Here is a 15,970-nt window from a genome sequence, read left to right on the forward strand (position 1 = left end):
TACAGTACGAAAAATCAGCCCTTGATACAGTCACTTTTATTGAAGGGTAGCAGTTTTGAAAGATTAACCAATGGTCTTCAATCATTTGACTATAGACAGTTTCAGCCACATGGAACTGGATGTTGCACAGCACACACCACATAGGGTTCATAATCCTTTCGCTCTAGCCACAGTTCTTTAACTGGAGACTGATAATCCATACTACGTCGTATGGCTGTAACTACCCACAGTAACATGCTCGAAGATGGAGGATTATTCTTAAATTTGCAGCCTAAGTAAAAGACAGAGACAAATTTTATTTGCAGTAACGAGCACACACTCCACTCCAGAATGGAAATTCGTTCTGGAATAATTGTTGGGTTTCAAACAAATACTTAAAAGGAGGTCACAATCATGTAACAAGTAGAAACTTGCAAAACAAACATCTGTCTTTCATAAGCCATCTGTGCAAATCATATGACCGGCATAAATGGGAATTTCCTTCCCAAACCAAAATGTTTCCTTGTAGCATCACCTACTGATTATTTACTACTGCACCCTTTGTAAACCTCTAGTCATTATTAGTGCATCTTGATGATCTGAATCATCTGCTCCTCCTTTCCAACCTGTAATTCTTTCCTCCTTGAGGAAGTCATTACAAGTGTCACGAACTACGTAAAGTTTCCATTGGAAAGTACACGGATTTTAGGCTCATGATGGTAAGAATTAGCCAACTATTCTGCCTTCTAGGAATTTTAGTCTTGCCAACTGACTTCTCCTTTTGATACTATTACATCTTATTACTTTTTAGACACGGAAAAACAAACTTGCAAAGTGTGGTTTAGGAATGAGAGTAAATGCAACAAAGAGGAAGGCAACCAAGTAGATGAAGACTTACCACTGACTTGCATACTGTTATTACCATACATATCGAAGGGTGCCTCATCAGTCGGCAAAAACATACAATTTTCAGGCAACAAAATATTCTACATTGAACAAAATCATGTTCATGCAGTTGTTCAACAATTTCCATTTTGTAGTGAACTAGAAGCCAAAGCCAGAGCTTGACACTTAGTGGAGCAGTGATGACTTCCATATTCTTAATATTTTTTAGAGTCAAAAATGTACAGAACCATCAGTCATCTCATGTTGATCTGAAGGAGAGTTTGTCAGCATACTTTCACTCAGTACTGTCTGGGTCAACAGGGTACAGTTCATTCAGGACTACAAGGAACTCTGCATCATCAGTCATCAACATTTTAATTCACTTGTGAAACTGAGCAGACAATGGCATATCACAGTTTGGGTGCATCTTTTAAGATGAAAGTTTGTGACACTGTTTAGAGATAAGACCATGGAATGAATATAAAATGTAATGAGGCTTTAATACAAAGCCAAAAGCATGTATTTTTTTAGTATTTGTTTTTCTTCAGTTATAAAACTACATGTTACTCCTTGCCGCTTGAAATCCAAATTTTTTTGGGTTTTTTCAGAAAAATAAGCATTTCAGACAACATTTTGTGTTTTGTTTAGTGTTCAGATTTTGCTTCAATGAATACACTTTTCAAAACATTGTATTTTTAAAACTAATTTTTAACACAACAGCAAAAAAGCAAATTCAGATATGAACATATTTTTTACTTTGAATTAAATAAAGAATCAGTACACAAAACCATTCAAAGTTTATTACTGAATTTCTATCTATGTAACTATTTTAAACATATACTTTTAAGTACCATATTATACAGCAACTTTAACATAATGATTATATAAAATAGAATGCTAACTGCCACTCAGTGGGAATACTCTTCAAGTAATGTTTGACAGATAATCAGTATCGGATACGTTAATGGTTATAAATACAATCAGTTGCTTAGTGTGAAAGTTTTATGAAACAATAAATTTGTTCAACGGCAGCTGCAACATGGGCAAACAAGACACATGCTACAATCAGCTGCAGTTCTTGCAACTGGAAACTAAGTGAAGGGGCACAGTGATTGGCACACTGAACTCGCATTCCGAAGGATTAAGTTTAAATCTGCATCCAACCATCCAGATTTAGATTCTCAATGATTTCCCTAAGTCATTCCAGGTCAATGCTGGGATGGTTCCTTTGAGACAGGCATGGCCAAATTCCTTCTCCATCCATTCATAATCCGAGATTGTGCTCCATCCCTAATGACCTTGGTGTTGATGCGACATTAAACTCTTTCATTTTCCTTCCTGCCTTCACAACCAGGACGAACTGACAGTGGTAGGGACAAAGGATCCATATAGCTATCAATACTGCTGCAAACAACAAAACCACTCATTCGTTTCATTTTTGGCATTGAGCACAAATGATAAATAACTGAATGAGACAATCTATCTTCCACTAGTTTTGAACAGCTTTCTATCTGTAATGCTTATAAGTGTAATTTCAGTCAACTTATCCTCCCAGCATTATTTGTTTTCAATTTATTTTCAGGATTTATTCATTCACTGTTGGCAACAACTGTATGCATTGCTGGCATAACAACTTGGATGATATTTTCCCGCCTCCATCACTGGCTTAACCAGTGTAATCAGATTTGGAAAGACTAATTTGTGTATCTTGATTTAAATTTTATTTGTTGATGTAAATCTCAAATGAAATTAGCTTTCAGACTTCCTGACCTTTCAGCAATTTCAATCCTGGAAGCAAAAATTATAAAGCTGTTACAAATTTTCAACTGCTGTTCTACAACTAACAAACACACTTATACCTATAATAGTAACATACTTTTTTATTAGATTATAAAACTAAATGAATCATGGCACAGCACACACATGTATTATGTACAAAAATTCCAAAATATAACCTTGTCTTTAAAAAGTATAAGAAAGGATAGGTTACGCAATCTGAATACATTTAAAATTTGAAGTGTTTGTGCTAAGCAGCAAGCTATGAAAGAGGAGAAAGGATTCACTATTTGACACTGACTGTACAGTCATTTTGTTTTATATCGGCCATAAGCTGTTATTCTTTCACATGTATAATGTGTTAATCCATATTTTTTATTTTATGTGTAACACACTTCTTGCACAGTGTCTTATTGCACTGAATATCAGCAAACTGTGTAACAAGCAATGAACATAAATGTCAGAACACTGACTGATACACACACAACTGATTCCCTTTATCACCACACAACTGGACAAAGTCTAAGGATCACGGCAAACTTTGCTCTCCTCACCAAAAATCAGTAAAGGCATTCCAAAGAAATAAGCACAAGTAATAATTACAACAGCTGTGTAACTAAATCATCATTTCAGTTCCCAACAAACAACAAGGGTAATTAACATTAAAGCAACATATTACCCCTAATTGCAAACATTACCTGTCAATTGGTTTACTAAAAGTGTGCAGAGATGAAAATTGCCTAATGCCATCTGGCTTTCATAGAAAGAGATTATAGTTTTTCGAGAAAGCTAGTTTGACAAATTGTGAAAATATACTTGAAAACATTACTGCTCAGCAGATACCACAAAGTTCTTACTGGTTGGCTAGTTAGTGAGCCACAATAAAGTGCGGGTGGGTGGATGGGAGGGGCTGCGCGCATGCGCACCCCCACTCTCCTACCCACACACACTTCTTTAAGAGAGTACTAACTTTACAAAGATATGGGTATGGCTTGCAATACATCCTAATCCTGTTACTGGAAGATATGCTATTTCAAGATACACATCCAACATCGGAGAACCTACAATTGATAGTTTTCTTCAGGTGTTGATAGCAAAGACAGCATCAAACAGACTTGCATCGAAAGAGCCAACTGAAAATCATTACCAAGGTCAGGAGTCAAAACTGGATTTCTTACATATCACGAGGCAATAACCTCACCATTTGGCTAGCCTGATCCACATTTTCAGTGTCAACGAAGTTCCCTTCTCATGACAAACATTTATAAGCAAGATTCTTCCATCACAGGAAAGACCTTGGCTGATGTTTATCCAAAACAAAAACAGACTGGTTCGATGCAGCCTTTTGTGCTAGTCTATCCTGTACAAGTCTCTTCATCTTTGCAAAATGACTGCAGCCTACATCCATTTCAACCTACTTACTCAATTTGAGCCTTGGCCTCCTCCCTCCCTCTACTAGTTTCACTTCCAAACTTCCCTCCAATACCAAACTGGCAATCTCTTGATACCCCAGGAACTGTCCGAAACTGTTACTTATCACAATAACTACATCTTACATAAATCCTTTATCTTCATATCATGCACAGGTAGACCACTCAAATGTTATATCCAGTTGACTTTACAATCTGGCAGCAAAACCAAGAATAATACAATAAATTATTTTACTGGGAAGGCCCATTTGGTCACCTAATATAACAGTATCTTCATCAGCAATAATGTTTCAAACGGAGTTCACAGTCCTCTTATGAATCTCCCCCCCCCCCCCCCCCCCCAAAAAAAAAGAAAACCTCTTGCTGGAATTTCTATTTTGAATAAAACAGTAATATATTCAGCCATTTTAGTGATAGAAGAGCACATAGTCTAATGACTTACACTGAGCAATAGTATTTGTCTTCATTTCATGTGATTTTTTAAACACTTTATGCTTATATACAATAAACAAAGCACCATAAGTTACAAAAATTTGTAGGTAACAATGAGATAAAACGTACCCCTGAACTTACTAAGGTAATTCTTTTCACAAGGAACCCATTGAGTGGGAGGCAGCAAAAGGCCAATGATGTTTATGGCATTCAACGCCCCATACATTGTCTAACATGCAACAACTTTGGCTGCTAATGGCAACAGGGGTGGAACTCGAGGTATCCAATGGTGAGCACAGCATGAGTTTACACATTGTAGTCAAACTGCTTAGTCGCCAACTAACTTACAACAGTGCTACAGATGTCGATACAAAGCAGAGCAATGGCAATGTCAATGATAAACAAAGCAAACATTGCATTGCAATATACCTACAACAACACTTGCCAAAGTTTATATTTCACCATAGAGGAATCCAAGGAATTTCAGAGTGTGAGAAAGAAATGGTAGATGAAACATTTGTGTTTCTGCAGGGCGAGTTGGTGGAATGTGTTGTGTCTTATAAGCTCGACTGTGTGGACAATGTATGTGAGGAATACAATGACGACGATATATGCTTTACAAGTGAAAGCTATACTGAAACCCGTACTGAGCCATGTAGTTCATCATCCTTGAAGAACAGGGGGCCACAAATCCCGTCTCTGGTGAAACATAATAAAGAGCAATTTTTGTCGAAAGAGAGGACACTAAAGATAACTAGTAGCGCATAAGAGAAACTATGGATATTCAACGGAGGACACAGCAAACTGGTTACAAAAACAGGTGTTTGTGCAGGATGCTCATTACAATTTAAAGGATGTGCATGATAATGATCTTCTACATTATGCACATCAAACTGTGCATGACATAGATTATAGTGATTTCACAGGAAGCAGTGAAGGTTTGCTTAACTTCAAACAGTGCTACAGTATTGGAGGATGTAAGATAACGAATTTCAAACAAAGCGTCAACTTAATGATGCACAGCAAACTGCAGAATCAGCCTGAAAATTTGAAGAAGAGATAAACAAACTTAGGAACTTGTTTTCATCTCAGACCAATCAGAATTTGAAGTGGAAGTGCATATGAAAGAAACCTTGGAAATTAGAGGTACCCAGAGAGTGGCATCAAGATCAACTAACATCAATGCCTTAACACACTTACGTACAATTATGCTGACTGTTAATCTGCATGGTAAATTGACTGGAAAGTTATTCATTGCACTGCGACAAGTTGAAGGTGCTCTGCCACCTATGATTCTCTCTTGTGTACAAGCAGGAGTGGGAAAACGGGCATAAGAGAACTAACATTAATGTACAAGCACTGTTTTTGGCCAATAGCTGGTCAAAAGAACTTGCTTTGGCTTAATTCCTGGTCCTTGTATAAAAGTCATACTCCTTAAAAGCAAACTATCTGTCCTGAAAAATGTATGACATTGCAATTCATACCACCTACACAAATTCAGCCTCTGGATGTTTGTTCCTTCCATGCCTATAAAACATATTATCGCACTATACGAAGCGATGCATTACAGGATAGCCAATTTCACGATAAGCTTCGCGACAGACTGTTTAGCATTCGGTTGCACGCCATCACATTCCATTAGTTCTCATCACCCTGTTACTCTAATGTGATTCCACATGCATTCTTTCAGAATGGATTACCTAGCTGAATGTCCTGCACAGTTTGTAACTCCCAAGAAGGTCACCTTCGATCTTGATGGTGCAAACATTTGTGATCACTGTGGTGCACCATTTTTCCCCTCTGTGTTCATGGTGCAAGTTAATGGTTTGTTTTGAACATTTCTTGAATGTTGACAATGTCAAGTTTTTGCATACATGCCACTGAAGGTTGATCTCTGCACCTCCCACACTTTTTCTGTGCCCTCCAGGTGCACATTGTGAGTCATTAGCAGCTAATATTTTTCCTGTCAGAATTGTTAACACAATACTTTCAAACGAGCCTTACTAAAGACTGAACTTGCAACCTGGCACTCAAGGAGTTCCTTGTCAATATTCATCAAAGTGTTTTCTAAGAATACCTAAGCACTTCTTCCCAGTATCTATTCCTCAAATATAGATCTTTTGTAGTCATTGGACGACAAGCCTCGTGTAATAAGTATGTTCTGTATCTACAAAATTACCTACTTCATGCCGAAATTACCAATGTTTGAAATGAGACTGACGATATGTGCTTCAGTCGCTGTGCATATAATTTAATACCAGTGAGACAGGAATCCAAATACAAACTTGGTCGGCCACAGCATCTCAACAGACTAGTTTAGATTACAAAGTAGGCAAAACATATGCCTTACAACATGTGCCAGCAATGAATTACAGTATGTAGGTGACTGGAAAATAAATACTCTGCACATAGGTGTATAACATACTAAAGATGTACTTGACTTTGGAATTTTACGGGAAATAGCAGTTCACCATCCAACAAAAACAGGCTGGGAACAGAGCTAGTTTTACACATGCTAGTTGTCTTCCAAGATCCCTAGGACAAACGGCATCAAAACTCTGAAGACCTTAGCAAAAGCTTAGCAGTTAGGTTACATTACTTTAGTAACTGAATCTTCTATAAATTATTTCTGCTGTAGTCATCTGGCTGCAAAGTATATCATATTTTGTACATACAATGTGTGTGAACAGCTGCTGGGATGTGACATTTGACAATAATTTATTTTTTACCACTCACCGCTTCTGCTTCCTCCTGTTGCTCTAAATGGATACTGCACACATATGAAGAAAGGAAAGAGGCTGTGGTCTGGCACTGTGTGTATTCGGAAACTAGTGACATGGCTGTTCGCTGTATTCTACTGAATGAAGTGTATTTTTAAAAAAAAATCTAGTTAAGTGACACTGACTGTGTAACACCTTCGTGAGAAAATTTTTTGTAGCAGCTCAGCAAAGATAATTTTTTTTTTTTTTGCTATTGTATTGGAATTGTGATCGACTGACTACATTTACTTTTTTTTATAACATAATTTTTGTGATTTAGAACCAAAAACTAAGGTGGTATACACACCACCACGGCATCTCTGTGAGCTGTTAAACAATGGTGATAAATGGATTTTACACTTCCCTTTTACAAGCACTGTATGTTGCTATTACAAATAAAAAATAAAACAATGTTTTGTTTTTTAATTTACTTTATTTACAAATATTTATCTTTCATGTTTACCAACGTTTTATATTAAATGTTAACAATTTGGTGCCTATAAACAAGTAGAAGAAGGGATCGTTTGGTAGGACATGTTCTGAGGCATCAAGGGATCACCAATTTAGTATTGGAGGGCAGCGTGGAGGGTAAAAATCATAGAGGGAGACCAAGAGATGAATACACTAAGCAGGTTCAGAAGGATGTAGGCTGCAGTAGGTACTGGGAGGTGAAGAAGCTTGCACAGGATAGAGTAGCATGTAGAGCTGCATCAAACCAGTCTCAGGACTGAAGACCACAAAAAAAACTGGTGGAAGCATATTTCGATACACAGTGGTACTCTGCAGCTGCAGCACATGTATTTTGTTCTCATATTGAGCTTTTGTAGTACTGTCTACAGTCTTTTCCAAACCTGGCATATGATCCACTTTTGCCAGTCAACCATGATTAGTACAGAATTGTTTTTGGTTACAATGGTTACTGGACAGTCTATTTGTGGAGTACATGAAGCCACCTATTAATTGTTTTGTGAGTTACAATCGAAAGTTCTTGTCCTTTATTCGTTCTGTTCAATACGGTGGCATTAACAATTTAAATGTCTGGTAGGCAGCACAGAATCCAATGTCATAACTTACAAGAACATCGGCCTACTGCATGTTCTCCAAGTTATTCCAAGTGATCTATGCCTCCCATTATATTATTATATGTTGCTATAGCTGTTGGAAAAGTAAAACTGATGGTAGTACCATTCTTGCTCTTCCTTGAGACAAATGTAGTGTCTCTTGAGTTGTCTGAAGTTATCAAAATAGTGACAGGTTTGTTGTCCATCCATTCTACAGCTGCATTAGCACATTTGCACTGGAACTGAAATTCTCCTCTTTTCAAGGTACATTTTTCTTTCACCACTGAAGGAAGTCCTTTCTGGTTTGCTCTCGCAATGCCTACAGAATAGATACCAATGTCAACAGCATTTGCATTAGATTCAAAGTGGCAAAGAAGTTGTCAAATGCTACCATACTGTCACTATGGGTCAGTCTAATGGCTACATGCTCTCTGAGAGTATTTTCTGCAGATCCATTGTCTGATTTTCCTGCATAAACATCAAATTTTGTGACATGGCCTGTCTGAGTCTGTTAAATACCACACCTTGTATCTACATTTGATTGGCTTTAAAGGCGTATATCAGTTGATGCCCATTCCTTGAAAGGTGAGGTGTCATGCTTTCATCCACAGTCCGTGCCTTACTGGCAGTGTATAGCTTACAATCTGCTGTTGAGAAAGGTTATAAGAGGTACCCTCTTGGAGAATTTAGCCTATTGTCATTTATGTGCACAGTTTCGCATACCTTTTTTACACATTTGCGTGTCATGGACTTCAATATATAAGGCTGACCTGGGGCAGATTCAAACTTCACTGTTGCCTTCTCTTGGCAATACAGCACTGTCCATACAGATATTCATACCAATCCAGGTCTGTAATTCGTATACAGATAAACTCCTCCAGTTATTTGTCACCTCAGTCTGATCAGACTGCTGTTTTTGTTTCAACTGCTCTGAACACAGATTTGTCTGCTGAACCACATGATCCAACATCTCAGTTGTAGATACAGAAATGAAGGAAGTAGTCTCTCTCTGTCTCTGGGCTGAGTATGGTTCTCCTTACATATCAATAGCAAGCAGTCAAAGACAGCAGTGTCACCTGATCAGTCCTCTTCTGCCAATGGCTCTTCTGTACTTTTGGTACCATCACTTGAAATCTCAATGTCCATAGCATAGGAATCGTTTGCACTACTTTTGATTTCATATTGTGGAAGCAAACATGGATCAGGGTCCTCACACATGTCTGAAACTAATTCACCTTCTGTAACTTCACATCACTTTCAGTTTAAGAATCCTCAGGATCAGTAGGTAGTGAAAACAGCAATTCCAGTGGTGCTTCTGACATGTATTTCTTTGTGCAGACTTGCCTCTTGGACATTTTTGCTACAAAAGGTAACGAAACATTGTGAGACAAACAATAAATAATGACCTAATTTTCAAATTGCATTTATTACTGATATTGATGTTTACTTACCATAATTTGAAAACAATCTTAGAAAAGTCATTTATCACATAAAGACATTAGTTAATACAAGTTACAATAATGTATCCTGCAGACATGAAGCCATGTGTTCTGACAACAGTAGTGATCCTACAACAAACAGGCAGCTTTTAAACTCCTGGTGTAGCATAATGCAAGATGTCAGGCGCATGCAGTGGTTGTAAGACATGCTACAAAACATTTTGGGATTTTCCTGGTTTGGTGACCACAAAAGATATATTAATTTTGCTGTAATTAAACTCTCCAAGTTGCTGTGAGAAACTGCTTTGGTGGTAAGTATACTTTCAAAGAGCATTTAAAACATCATTATTTGATAGGATGTATACTCCCCTTGGCCCCAAAAGCTATATTTCAAGACGCCTGGAGCGTACATAGGCCGTACGACGTATTCTCATAAAGTAGTAAAGAAATACAGTTAGTGGGAAATATATCTCCCACAGCCCATGAAAAGGTTAACAGAAATGAAAATTTACCTTGGTAGTAAGATTGATAATGCAGCAATCACACGTCACCCTATAAAAAGTTCACTAAACTCAAATCAGCAGATCTCTCATTTTTCTAAGTGTCTTTACAAGTTTTTGTTTGGTGAAAGACTCACCAATGAAAAAAGTGCCAAAAAAGCTTCTGTCTAAATCTTCAGCTTAGATTGAGAAACATTTAATAATATCACGCATAATTTGATTCATATATGTTTATTGCTACTATTAATTTGCAGTAAGTTCATACTTACATGGGCCTATACCTAATTTTTCATGTGACCAATGTCTTGCATGCAACTTAAGAACTGCACCTCATAAGGCAAACCTCAGATCTACTGGTTTTTCTGAAAAGTTTAAATAAATCTCAAAATGATTCTAGTGTTAGTACTGAACGCTGAAGCTGTGTTAATTGGTAATTCACAATATATTCATTCATGCTCTCTGAAAATCCAGTCTCACATTTTAATAACACTGGACATGAAAAAGAAAAGATATGAACATACTGGCAAGTGTAACATTGCCCACTTACAGTGGGGGCACCTGCAATGAGAGCACAACCAATACAGCTAGCCAGTTATGTGAAATTTAGGCCATCCAGCAATGGTCTCATCCTCAGTTGCTGTGCCTGATTCGTCCCTACCAATGATCTCCAACCTTCACGACTGTTTACTGAGAATGATTTAAATCTGCGTTCATAGTGTTTTGACTTATAAATGTGTGGCACCAGCAGACTTAATGAAACTTCGTTTATTCTCACACTTCCACCAAGAACTATTACAGTCCTTTTTTGTGCATCAATTCTCAATTTTAATTTGTTTTTATGCAAGTTTAATTGTGTTCAATGAATACTGTTAGCCATAAAGTGAAGATTACAATACACACGTCAGATATATCAAGTTTTAATTTTGTTTTCCAATCATTATTTGATGACTTTTGTTGAATGAAGTTCTTTGGAACCCATTGCTGTCGATATCTATGAGGATGGGCAAGAGCACCCACATGTTTCAAATAATAATTGCCTTTACTGCTAGAAGACTTTCCTTTAGTTATTATAGTACTTTTGGCTAGATGGACCTCCTCCTAATTACTGGAACCATTCTCTCATACCTAAGTGCTTCTAGGTCTACATCCATATACCACAAACTACCTTACAGTCTGTGGCAGGGAGTACATCCAGAACCCCTAAATCTCCCCCCCTTTCCTGTTCCTATCACAGCTGACACATGGGAAGAATAACTGTCTGACGAGTTCCATATGTGCTCTAAGACCTCTGATTTTCTTGTAATGAAATGTACGAATTGGGTGGAGGGGATGGGGTGGAATTTATATGTTGTAAACTCTTCTTGGAATGTATGTTCTCACAATTTAAACAGCAAACTTCCCTGTCCTTCACTATGCCTCTATTGTAGGGTCTGCCACAACAGTTTACTGAGCATCTGGCTAACACCCTTATACCAAGTATATGATCTCATAACTAAATGCACCACTCTTTGTTGGATTTTTCTCTCTCTTACATTAGTCCTACTTAGTAAGAGTAGGAGACGAACAGCACAAAAGAATTGTCGGACAAGTGTTTTGTAAGACACTTCTTCCACAAATGATTTACATTTCTTTATGATTCTCATAATGATCTCAGCCTGACATCTCCTTTTCCTACTATTTGCTTTATGTGGCCATTCCACTTTAGGTCACTCTGGACAGTTACTCCTATGTATTTTGTGGTAGTTACTGTTTCCAGCGATTTGTCAGCAATAGTGTTATGACACAGTAGTGGATTTCTTCAGTTTAATATGCAATACAGAGTCAGCTGCCACTCCCTGCACCAATTGTCCTCAGCATATCTTGCTGCATTTCACTCCTCTTCTGGCACAGCAACCTTCCTATAGACATCATCATCATCATCATCATCATCATCATCATCATCGCTGTCCAGGAATAGCTTCATAGAATCTACAACATTATCCACTTGATCATTAACCCTTTCACTGCTCCAGACGTAAATATTCGCTAATCGTTTCAGTGCTCCAGACGTATATATACTATTTGCTATAAAAAAATACTTACAGCGGTTCCCTGCTACAATCGTATAGTTACTTATAACGCCAACAATCGGGCCAGCGAGTCGGAGGTAATTGTTGCGCAAGTATGTAGTTTAATTGTTGGAATACTAGGAAATACCTGAACGACTACTGAATACTGAATTCTCTTTCTGCTGAGTTCATTCGTATCTCTATATTACCTAGTTTGAGTGCGGCCGTTTCCGCGTTACCGAATAAAATGACGCGACGTTACCGTCCGTTTACAGACGATGAGCTGCTGAGTATTCTAAACCAAAGTGACAACGAGGACATCATCATGCCCAATCCAGCTGATTTTGGGTGGACAGATAATGACAACGATGAGCTGGCAGATAAATCTGTCAACACAAATACAAAAAATATTTGTGAACCACCAAACGTTGAACCAGTAAATGCAGATCCAGATTTTGATGTTATCGTCGATTCTTTCTCCGATTCCGAAGAAGAGCCTGAGCGTATGCCATAAAAATCTCCTAAGAGACACAAAACAGTTGGTTTTAGATGGAAAGACTCTGATTTGGACCCCAAAGTGTATAATTTCGATAACAGTGGTTCCGGTTGCAAAATCGTCAATTTAGGTGATTTATGTGCTGTATACGACTGCTTCCAAGTTTTTTTAGCCAAGAAATTGTGAGCTACATAGATGAGCAATGTAATTTATATTACGAACACCATTGCAATGATGCCAGTGAAAAATGAAGACTGCGACATTGGAGAAAAACAAACAGTGACGAAGTTTACTGTTTCCTTGCTGTAAATTTTCTGATGGCTCAAGTGAGAAAAAATGAAATAAACAGTTATTGGACCAATGATCAGTTACTGTCTACTCCAATGTTTGTGCAAATCATGCCGAGAGATAGATATCTTCTGTTACTTAGAATGTTAGATTTTGCTGATAACACTAAGGACCCTGGAGATGACAAAATCCGGAAATTACGTCGAATTGTGGATCACTTAAGAAAAGTATTTCCAGGTGCTTTCTATCCTTTTAAAAGGACGAAAGTTTAGTTCTCTTCAAAGGTCGTGTCTTCTTCAAGCAGTACATTCCTTCCAAACGCCACAGATTTCGTGTAAAATTTCTTGTGTTATGTGATTGTGAAACTGGTTATATTCTTGACTTTATTATTTAGGTGGGTGCAGCAACAGGCGTAAAAAAAGAAACTGACTTTGGTGCAAATGTTGGAATACCTGGAAGAATTGTTCTCACTTTACTTGAACGTTACCTTGGTAAAGGTCACACACTATATGTTGACCATTAGCCGAACGTTATTTTCTTATTTGCGTAACAGAGTGACTAATGCCTGTGGAACTGTGAGAACAAACCGCAAAGGCATGCCTGCTGTATCAAAAAAACTTAGAAAAGGCGAGATCGAGTTTATATCAACAGATAAACTTCTTGCTCTGAAGTGGCAGGACAAGCGGGAAGTGAGGATGCTTTCAACTCTTCATACAAGCGAAATTACAGCAACTGACAAAATTGACAGAACCACGAATGAACCAAAAACAAAACCAGCTTGCATCATAAGCTACACTGAAAATATGGGGGCCGTCGACAGGAGCAACATGATCCTACGTCCAGTAGAATGTGTACGAAAAACTGTAAAATGGTATAAAAAAGTAACTTTTCATTTGGTGGATCTGTCTCTGCTCAATGCGCATGCATTATATAAAACTCAAACAGGACGAAATATTTCAGTATCTGGTTTTCAACAGAAACTTATCAAGGAGATCCTAGAGATTCACCACCAACCACAAACAGAGGGACGTCGTGGAAGGAGACCGGCTAATGGTGACAAACCCTTACGCCTAACCGAGTGCCACTTTATCTCGCTAATCCCAGGAACTTCAAAGAAGAAGGCCGCCCAGAGGTGTATTGTATGCGCAAAACATGATAAACGAAGTGACACAAGATACATTTGTGTAAAATGTAATGTGCCTTTATGTTTGAATTTATGTTTTGAGAGATATCGCACTTTGAAGTATTACTAATGTAATATGTTTTGTATTTTTTTATCCTAATAGAGTACCTTTCTTGAACAAAATAAAACTTTCCGAACAAAGATTAAAAAAGAAGAAAACGATTTACACCGACAACACTGGATTTTGCATCTCATTTTTATTTCAATAATAACGGTAGAATGCTACAGTCGTATATATACGCACCGGGTGAAAATAACACGCACAGGGCGGGACCCGCTGAGAGTAAATGCGCAGTGAAAGGGTTAATATAGATTGTAAAGAGTAAGGATTCTATAACACTTCCCCGAGGTACTCTTAAAATTACCCTTAAATCTTTTCATTTTGTTCTCTTAAGAATGATGTGTTGTGTTCTATCTGCAAGGAAGTCCCACATCTAAACACAAATACAGTCCAGTACTAAGTAACAAAACATACATCTCCGCATACTGTGCAACTTCACGTAAGGCAAACATAGTTCAAGGTAGCAGTTGCAGTCACACAGCTAAATCTAGACAGCCATTTCAAGTATATCATTTGTGAATTTATCCATTTTGTATATATGTGAATTACTGCAATATGAGAAATACACTAACTGGTTTGTTACACTTGAGTTACTATTACTGTCCAAAAGTGAGACATGTTTTGAATGTTTGGTGATTACTGTCTCATGGAAAAACTAGGACACCAGAATTTGGTCTAAATTTAGGTGCAAGACTGGAAAAAATGAAATACCACTTTGGAAACACTGAATCGTGCCTTTGATGAATCTTCTGCGGCTGAAACAAATATTTACAAATGATACAAATGCTTACAAGAGGACCATGAAAACAATGAACAATGCAAGTGTCCCAAACGGCACAACATTGCAATAACTTTTGCAAACAAAGAAAAGCGAAGAAAATGGTTATTGATAATCTCCAAAATAGAACCAGAAACATTGCTGATGATGCCATATATCATCTGGCTCATGCCAAGCAAGGCCTGGCCGTAATGTACGAAATAATAAATGGAGAAAGGTCTATAAATAGCACAGAATATTCTACCTTATTAAATGTTTACCTTGATAAGAATCTCAAGTTGATATCACATGTTACAGATGTATGTCTGTAACTTATGGATAATAGCAGACTTTGTATATGAAAATATTAAAAATAAGACTTAATTTTTCCTATTTTTATTCACTAATGTCTTTGGCATTATAGTCAGGGGTCAACTCTCAAGAAAGGAGAAAGAAATTTTCGCATAAAAGAAGGTAATAAATGTAATACAAAGTAGTGTCCACTCTATAAACTTACATGGGCAGCTTTAGAAAAGACTCTCACAGTGTATTTATTCACTTATGTAATTTATCAACTGATGACTGTATGAAAAAATTAAGTCAGTTATTCAGTCATAAAAATCTTTGACCGTTTACCAGTATTACAAAAAGGAAAGTTGCCACTCACAATATAGTGGAGATGCTGAGTCGCAGATAAGCACAACAAAAAGACTGTCACAAATAAAGCTTTCGGCCAGTAGGCTTACATTAAAAACAGACAAAACACACACACACACACACACACACACACACACACACACACACGACTGCAGTCACAGGCAACTGTAGCCACACTGCGAGCAGTAGTACCAGTGCATGGTGGGACTGGTGACTGGG

General features: G+C 37.5%; 1 protein-coding gene across 2 annotated transcripts in view; it reads right to left on the reverse strand.

Moving 5' to 3' along the window:
* LOC124798187 (E3 ubiquitin-protein ligase Topors) overlaps positions 1-15,970 on the reverse strand; it is a 96,823-nt gene that overhangs the window by 34,831 nt on the left and 46,022 nt on the right. The window lies entirely within an intron of this gene.

The sequence above is a fragment of the Schistocerca piceifrons genome, chromosome 5, assembly GCF_021461385.2.
Source record: "Schistocerca piceifrons isolate TAMUIC-IGC-003096 chromosome 5, iqSchPice1.1, whole genome shotgun sequence".
Taxonomy (NCBI): Eukaryota; Metazoa; Arthropoda; class Insecta; order Orthoptera; family Acrididae; genus Schistocerca; species Schistocerca piceifrons.